The sequence below is a fragment of the Fukomys damarensis genome, unplaced genomic scaffold, assembly GCF_012274545.1.
Source record: "Fukomys damarensis isolate Sample0158 unplaced genomic scaffold, DMR_v1.0_HiC HiC_scaffold_39, whole genome shotgun sequence".
NCBI classification, from domain to species: Eukaryota; Metazoa; Chordata; class Mammalia; order Rodentia; family Bathyergidae; genus Fukomys; species Fukomys damarensis.
In genome coordinates, this window is record NW_022900951.1 from 43,523,731 (window position 1) to 43,533,109 (window position 9,379).

The window sequence follows — 9,379 nt, forward strand, 5'->3', positions numbered from 1 at the left end:
TTTTTTTTTTTTTTTTTTTTTTTGTACTGGGATGGAACTTGGGCCCTTGTGCTTGCAAGGCAGATGGCGGAACCACTGAGCTAAATTCGTGGCCCCTATAACTACCTTTTGATTTAGCTGTTCTAGTAGGTATGTAGTATGACACATTTGTGTTTTGCTCATGGATAGTGATGGTGCACATCTTTTTATTTGTATATCTATCAATTGTATATTCTCTTTAGTGAAACTCCCCTTCAAATCTTTTGCTTTTTTCAATTGTTTTGTTTTATTCTTCAATTTTGAGTGTACTTTATCTGTTCTATTTTTTCAACAGCTGAAAAAAGTTATGCCACTTCCTCTGGCATGCATGATTTCTGATGAGATATATGTCTTTATTCTAATTGTTTTTCTCCTCTAGGTAAATGTCATTTCTCACTTGCTGCTTTCAAGATATTTTTTGGAGGTGGGAGTGATTTCTCTTGTTTTTTTTCTCTAATTATTTTATTTTGATTAACACATTAATTGTACCTAATAGTGGTGTGTCAGTGACTCTTCTTTAGTTGCTGAGACAAAATACCCAACACCCAAAGTTTAAGGGGGAAAGGTTCATTTGGCTTACAGTTTGCAGAGGTGTCAGTCCATAATCAGCTGGCTCCAAGGCAGGGTGGATGGCAGAGAGGCATCACAGAGGAGAAACAACACAAGGTAGCAAAAGCAACAAGGACCTTAACAGCATCTTCCTGCCCCTTTTATTTTATTCAGGTTACTTAGGGCAGTAGCCCTCAGGTCCTGAATCCTAGTGCCCTCGGGTCTAGCCCCACCATGAATCAATCACACACGCACTCTAGATTCAGCCACCTCCAACATAGCCCATGACCACCTGAGGCTTTGGGGGACATCTAGACACAAACCATAACAAGTGGGTTTCCATGTGGTATTTCCATACATGCATACAGTGCACTGATCAAATCCGGTCTCCTTTTATGCACCCTGCTACCCCTCTTTCCAAACTGTATTAATTGCTATTTTAAATTCAGAGACTGACCTGGAACTCATTATGCAGCCCAGGCTGGTCTCGAACTCACAGCAATCCTCTTGCCTCAAACCTCCCGAGTGCAGGGATTATAGGCGTGTGCCAGTACGCCCGGCTAGATTGATTTCTTTTAAAGCTTCCATTTATGAAAGAGAACATGTGATACTTGTTTTTCTGTTATCTGGCCTACTGCACTCAACACAAAGTCCTTCATTTCCTTCCATTCTGTTGCAAATGACAGAATTTCGCTTCTTTGTGGTCGAATAATATTCCAGTGCATACATGTCATATTTGATTACCTATCTGTTGGTACGTACTTTTGCTGATTCCATATCTAAGGTGTTGTGAGTAGTGACATAATAAAGGCTTGCATGTATCCTTTTGATTTTCTGATTTCAAGATATTTTCTTTGTCATTAGTTTTCAAAAGTTTGCTGTATCTTTGGGTTTATTCTGTTCAGGTTTTGTTTGGCTCTTGAAACAGTAGACAAATTTCCCAAATTTTGGAAAGTGTCAATCATTATTTCCTCAGATACATTTTAAGCTCCACATTTTTCCCTCTCCCTCTAGGCCTTCTAACATATGAATGTTAGACCTTTTGACATAGTTCCATAGGCTCCTGCTGTGCATTTTAAAAATCCAGTCCCTTTTCTGTGTATTGTTCAAAGTGCATAGTTTCTATAGTTCTGTCTTCTAATTTGCTCACTGTTTCTTCCATGTTCTCCGTTCTGCTGTTGAGGCCATTCAATGAGATTTCAAATTTTAATTATTGTAACCTGTGGTTCTAAAATTTCCATTTGGCCTTTATTTATATCATGTATTTCTTTTCTGAGACTATTTTTCATTCATTTCAAGCCTGCTGTTAATTGCTTTTTGAAGCATTTTTACATTGGATGCTCCAGAGTTCTGGTAAATATAGTTCTAACGTCTGCCTCACATGAGCCTTGGTGTCTGTTGATTGTTTTTTCTTACTTGAGATTCTTTTGGTTCTTGTTATGACAAGTGATATTTGTTTGTATTTAAATCTTCTGTCTTAACTGCCCTCCCCTGATACCATACAGGGAAGGGAACACTACCCTGTTATGCTTGTTGGAGATGGAAGACTATGTTCCTTACCTTGTTTTCACTATGGGACAGAAGAAGCACTGTGTTCCTATTGGGAAAGGTGAAAATTTAAGGTCTCTGCTGGGCCTGCACTGATTGCACTCAAGCACTTTACCATGCCTCAGATTCCAAGGTCCCTAGTGGATCTGCCTTCTCTTCATCTTTCAGAATTCTTAGTTCATTTTATAGTTAATATCCAGATATTTTTTTAGCAGGAGGAATAAGGATGATTGCATTAACTCTTGTGCACAAGCAGAAGTTCCCGCCTCCATTTTCTCCTAAACCCACTCTTATCAAGGTTTCATTTTCTGTGACTACCAGTATGAATATTGTCATTATCACCAGTGACCTCCATGTTGCCAAATTCAATGCCATCCTCATTTTATTTGACTCATTAACTCAGTTGATCATTACCTCCTTTTTAACTTATTCTTTTTAAAATTTTTAAGAACTTATTTTAAATACGTTATTTTCAGTGGACGCATAGCAACTATGCGTATGTATTAGGTATAGTGCAACATACGATATACATGTATACAATTGAGTAATTATTAAATTAGGGTAATACATGATTTCTTTGTGATGGGAACATTTCAAATCCTTGCTACTGACCATTTGGAAATATGCGGTTAATTGTTGTCAACCATTTCCTCCTTCTTGAAGCACTTTCTTCATTCATTTCCAGGATGTCACACTCTTCTGGATTTATCTCACAGCTGGGTCCTTAGTTTTCTCTTCAGACCCTCCTCAGCTTCCTGATCTCTTAATGTGGGAGTGTCCCAGAGCTCCGCCTTGTCCTCTTCTCTTTCTGCTCTTCTGTGGTCATTTCATCTTATCTCATGGTTTTAAATGCCATCTGCTGTTAATCTTCAAATTTATAACTCTGGCCGAAATATTTGCCTGAAATTATAGCTTGTGCTTAGTATCTCCACATAAGCATTTAATATGTTTTTAAAATTTACCTCATAAATATATACAGTTGTTATGTGTCAATTAAAATGAAATAAAACTTTACAAAAAAGAGAAAAATATTAACAATGGATGAGTCTGGGTAAAGTGCATATATGTGTTTTGCATATTAGTTCAGATTTGCAACTTTGGAGGCAGGGCGTGGTAGTGCACCCCTGTACTCCCAGCAGTCTGGAAGGCTGGGACAGGAGGATCACGAGCTCCAGGCCAGCCTAGGCTGCACAGTGAGACTCTATCTCAAGAAATTTTTTTTTTGCAACTTTGTTTTTCTGTACTGTCACGGATTGAATCTAGGGCTTTGTACATGTGAGGCAAACACTCTATCACTGAACTATACCCCAGGCCTTGGATTTTGCAACTTGATTGTTAACTTGAAACCATTTCCCAGTGAAAAGTTTTTGAAAATGCAAACAAATGAAGGTTAAAAAAAATCCCTGAAATTCTGATCCCCAAATTCAATTGTCCTCATTATTCCTACTTGTTCAATCCGTAAACCTTGGGATCATTCTTGACTTCTCTTTCTCTAATTCCTTACATCCCATCCATCATCAAATCCTGATGATGCAAACTTGCAGACAGATGTCCAATCTGACCTTCTCTTATCCTCCCTGCTATCGCCTTGGTCCAAGCTACTATTATCTCTTGCCTGGATTGCTGAAATAATCTCCTAACTGATGCTTCTCCTTCCACCTTTGCCCTTGTACGTAACTCAGTAACCAGAACAATCTTTTTAAGAGGAAAGTCAGACCCTATCACTCTTTCTGAAACCCTCCCATGGCTCCCAAGTCATGGCTCAAACAAGAGCAAAAGTCAAAGTCCTTACATGGTTGGACAGGATTTGGTTCACTCTTAGATCTCTGACCATGTCACCAATTTTGGTCTGCTTTGCTCAGTGTTTCTATCACACCAGTTGTTCTCAGTCACACCAGGCAGGCAGCTGAGAGGCTCTGAGAGTCTCTCCACTGCTTTTCTTCAACCTGAACTGAGTCCCCTTCTTCCAGGCCCTAGCCTGGACTTTTCGCTCACTTCCTGCAAGCTCTTTCTCCAAGTGTCGCCTTCTCAAGTGTCTCCTTCTCTCAAGTTCTTCTCTGATTTCTCTATTTTAGGTTTTAATCCTCTGAATACCTTTATATGTCCTTTCACCTTTTAACTTTTTCTGTAGCCCTTAATTTCTATGTGTACTACACAACATTTTTTTAAATCTACTCACCCCCTCAAAAGTGTAAGCTCAGCAGTGGCGTGGACTTCTGTATTTTTGTTTTATCTTCTGTACTTTTGACTTTTTAATATTTTCTTTACTTAGAACTGGGTATGACACATAGTAAGTATTCAGTGTATAAATAAATGAGCATGTCACTTCAGAATGTAGTGTCCCAGTAATTTTTGGTACTACTTGTGGCACCCTTTGTAGGATTTGAGTATTAAAGTTTTCTTTTAAATCTGAATTCTTTTTACTGCCATTATGTCTTAGAGATAAATTATCTACTCTTGTTAGGTTCTGAAGGTTACCAGTATAACAAACCAACAATAGCAAAAAGAAAAAAAAAGAATGCATTTTTTGTCAGATTTTTATCTAGTGTAGCAAAACTAGATAAGGTAATGATGCAGTAAATTGTTATTGTGAGTATTCTAAAGGTATTTAAAATGACTGCAAAAATATATAAAAACAGATAATCTGGCCAAGGGAAAGCACAGATAGTAAAAATAAAATGGAACTAGAGGTAAGGTTAACACAAAATACAATCTAGAAAGTCCTGTTCATCTGCTACTAGGAACCAAACACTTGGCTTCAAGCTTGCTATTAGCCAAGGCAAAATAGCACAGCAGGGTAGGTAGGGTTTGAGTCACAAATCGCTACCTGCCTGGAATATCCTCTCTCTAGAGCCGCGTTCTTTACCAGTAGATGGCGCGCATTCCGTGTGGCCAGAGTAGCGAGCCAATTTTTCAAAACAGACCTAATCCAAGGCTAATATTAAAGAATCATTCTTTGTGAACTGCATGTCTGGCTATTTTTCACCGTTTAATTCTTAGTGAAGTTTTGTGGGGAAGCTGTTATTATCTCCTTTAGAGATAAGGAGAGGTAAATCTCTTGCTCAAACCTGAATTCCAAACCAGTCTCTGCTCTATCACATCCCGCTGACAAACTGCAGTTATTTGGAAAACAAGGTAGTTATTTTTCTACTATCTGGAATTTGTGGGAGGCTCTGCTTGATCGGAAGGCATTTTTAGTGCCACTGCCACAAAATGCAGAAACGAAAACAACCTGGGGTTTCTGAAAGTAGCTGTTTCAAACCAGGGAAATAACTTAATCTGTGTACCTCGACTTCCTCTTCTGACAAATGGGAATAATAAAATGTGTTCCTTTTAACTCTGAAGGTGGTGTGAGGATAGAAGAGGGAGAGATGTGAAAACAATGCAAAGCGGAAAAAACACATTGTCAAAATGATGTATTAGCCGGAGGTGGTGATACACGCCTGTAATCCCAACACTCAGCCTGGGCTACACAGCGAGTTCAAGAGCCAGCCCAAACTACAAAGCAAAACCTGATTTAAAAACGTATTTAACCCGGCAGTTGTTGCATCCTTACGGTGAGCGGGCACTGCCACAGTGCCATGAGGCAGTACTCCTCAGTGTGGCCCAGGGCTGCTCCACTGAACATTTGTTACTGGTCCATAGCAGATCGGAATAAACTTGCAAGTAAATGTTTCCAAGTCCTAACAACAATTTGAAGGAATGGATTTATGTTTGTTGAATATGGTCATAAAAGAATTTGGTTTGTATTTCCATAGTATATTTTGATCATTTAAAAAAGTATTGGTGTTCACTACATTTGGGAAAAAATGGGTCACACCTGGCTAATATATCATTCTTACAGAGTGTTTTCCACTTGGTGCTGCTTTCACATCTCTCCCTGTTTATGCTCACACTACGTTCAGGGTTCAGGGAAGTACATTTTATTATTCCCATTTGGCCAAAGAGGAAGTTGAGACTCTTCAACTTGGACTTCTCACACATAGAGGACAATCTGACATGGGATTTTTTTAAAAGTAAAATTTCTCATGAAAATCATCTGCCAAAACTCGGACTAGACCCGATTAAAGAACCATAACAGGTTTTTTGCACACCATACACTTTTTTTGGAGTTTTATAACTTTATTTGAAAATCTAAATGTTCTCATTTACGTTCGCTGTCTGGAGATTTTTGAACAGAGTTGTGGGTTACCAAAGCACAGAGCTCTCTGACGACTCTTCGTCCTCATTTCCTTTTCTTGACAACTGCCCCTGGGCTCTGATGGGATGTTCCTTTTGCCTTTGGCCCAGACAGCTTCGTTGAGCCCCGTGTCAGTGCATACATCTGCAGTCCCTCACCTCCTTTATGGCAAATTTTCCGATCTCCTTATGTGCCGGAGGGGTGCCCTGCTCCATGGATGTGCTGGTGAATGTTGATGGTGTATTCTCGCTTCACCATTTTATTGGTCACACAATGGCCCTTCTTCTCCTTGCCACCCTTCTTTATGGGAGCCATTCTGCCCGGCCCAACTTGGAAAGGAACAGTGTGAGTGGTTATGAGAGGGAAAGTCACGGTCACAAGTATAACCTCATATACTTTCTAATGTATGTTCACAGACTAACAGGGTCTGTCATTGGCTGGCACTAAGGAGTAAATGAACTGGCTGGCTGTTCAGTCTAATCTTTACTATCCTTTATGGTAATTCAAAATTTTTTCTATGTTACTTCTTTTAAAAAATATGAAACTGAACAGGATATATATATTTCATACTACAAAATTGAGAAAGTACATGGCTTACATTTTGATGCTCCATGTAATGCATTGAAGATAATTTTCTGTATCAGCACATGAAGATGTTTCTTATTTCTTCTCCTATTGGATAAATATTCCATTATGTATTTAAGCAGTCCCCTATTGGGCAACATGTGTTTGTTCTCCACTTTTTGCTATTACAAGCAGTGCTCTGATGAGTCACCTGTACACACAACATCTTACACCTCTGTATGCAACGTAACATAAATTTCTAGAAACAGAATTTTGAAAAATTACACACACACACACACACACACACACACACACACACACATTGGAGATTGAACCCAGCCCCTTTTTTCTTATTTTGAGACAGAGCCTCACTAAGTTGTTAAATTGCCCCCTAGGCTGGACTCAAACTCACAGTCCTCCTGTCTCAGCTATGCAGAGTGCTGGGATTCCAGGCACGCACCACCACTGGCTTATTTTTAACTCTTACAGTTATTGCAACATCACACTTAATTGACTAAGTGTGCTAACACCAGCAATTTATGAGAGAACTACCCGCTCTTTTTCAACAGTATATCATCAATATCTCTATACTTTGCCAGTGGTATCTCACTGTAGTTTTCATTAATACTTCTCCTATTATGAATTAGCTACCTATTATTGGTATAGAAGCTACTTATTCATCTTGATACTCAGCTTTCCAAGTATAGGGCAGGTATAAATAATTTCAGATCATGCTATTATTATAATTTCCTAACTTATTGCCTCAGTAGATCTCCTGAACTAGAGAACTTTGTTCATTTTCCTTTATTCTGTCCCATTTTTTAAGGGTATCTCCAGCATTCATTGAGAACCCCAGATATTTCACTTTTTAAACTGGTGTGGTGGCACACACCTGTAATCCCAGCACTTGGGAGGCTGAGGAAGGAGGACCACAAGTTCAGAACCTCAGAACCCCCCAAATCAATCAATCAATCAACTGTCTTGGCTGGGGGTGTAGCTTAACGTAAAGTATGTGCTTAGCAATGTGTGAGATTCTGGCTTCAGTCCTCAGCACCAAAAAAATAAAAATAAAATAAATAAAACTAACATCCCTAGGGTCCAGCACCATGTCTGGCGCAATAGCAAAGGCTCAGCAAAATGTAGAATAATGAAATTAAAACACTAACAGAAACATTCACTTCCTACTTGCATGGCCACGAATGCATGTAACAATTTTAGCTTGTATTTGCAAAGCCAATTTCAGTTTCATTTCAAAATGAATGATCAAGCTGCTATAGACAAAATGATTAAGTGCAACTGTCATGATTAGGTGTTACTGTGATCTATTGCTCTGGAGGTTTTTATTTTGCAAAACTAACTGGGAAGCACTACCTTTTACTATACAGAGATATATATTCACCCTTTGCTTTCTAACTCCTGGTAGGTATCTTGAACATCAGTCTGTTGATCATCTTAGGGGTGTGAACATCATTTTCCAATTTTCCAGGGCAGGAGAACAACAGAGTCATTTATATTGATCTCTCTTTACACTTTTGGCCAAATCTACTTGCGACCACATGCATGCACATGTGGGACATTTGGCTAAGGTTTGCTGGAGTGTGATCTGGCCCATGGGGAAGAGAACAGAGTCAACAGAATCTATACCTGTTGATGGAACTGTTAATTTTGCCTCATTAGCACTGCATCTTCTCATCTTTATCTGAACAGGCCTATACACATTCATATTCATCACACGGCTCTTTTTGAACTTGAGGATTCAAAGGCTAAAGGAATCTGAATATTTTCTTTCCTCTCCTCCTCATCAGTAATATTAGTGAATATTTAAGTGTTTGATCTGTTCTACATCTATTAATACACTTAATCTTATTATCCCATTTCACAGATAGGAAATCTGAAGCAGAGAGAAATTAGGCAACCCGAATGAAGGAATACAGCTAATACGTGTCTAAGTTTGGTTGTTTTTTGGCTCAAGCACTGTGGTTCCAGAGCTCACCTTCATAACTGGTTTTTGTTGTTGTTGTTGTTGATTTGTACCGGGGATCAAACTCAGGACCCTGCGCTTGTGAGGCAGGCGTGGGGCCACTGACCTAAATCCCCGGCCCTTCCATAACTGTTTTGTTTTGTAAATTGCAAAAGATAAAATGTTCTTCTTCTTTTTATTTTTTGAATATACATTGTTTTGAAATTTGTTTCCGAGCCAAGCCTTCCAAACTGTCAGCGGTCAGTGGCGACACCAAGTGGTAATATTGGAGTACTGCAATCTTTTTGTGTCCCCCCCCCCCCCGTATTGGAATTTGAACTCAGGACCTTGCGTCATGGTGCCACTGAGCTAAATCCCCAGCCCTACAACCCTCTTATAGTTTCCATCAACCATTCTTTCTCTTGTTTGGCCAAATAAACCCATACTTTAAGTAAAGCCAACGTGCTCCTGTTTCAGAGGCAGCTTTGAATGCCTGTCATTAAGAGATAAGTTTTCTTCGAAACTAGGTTGCCGTTCTTCAACCCCTTTTTTTTTTTTTT

At 39.1% G+C, this 9,379-nt stretch overlaps 1 protein-coding gene and 1 pseudogene across 1 annotated transcript in view; one reads left to right on the top strand and one right to left on the bottom strand.

Moving 5' to 3' along the window:
• Clcn5 (chloride voltage-gated channel 5) overlaps window positions 1-9,379 on the top strand; it is a 215,287-nt gene that overhangs the window by 15,292 nt on the left and 190,616 nt on the right. The gene's annotated exons all lie outside the window — the stretch shown is intronic.
• On the bottom strand, window positions 6,250-6,610 carry LOC104849823 (annotated as a pseudogene).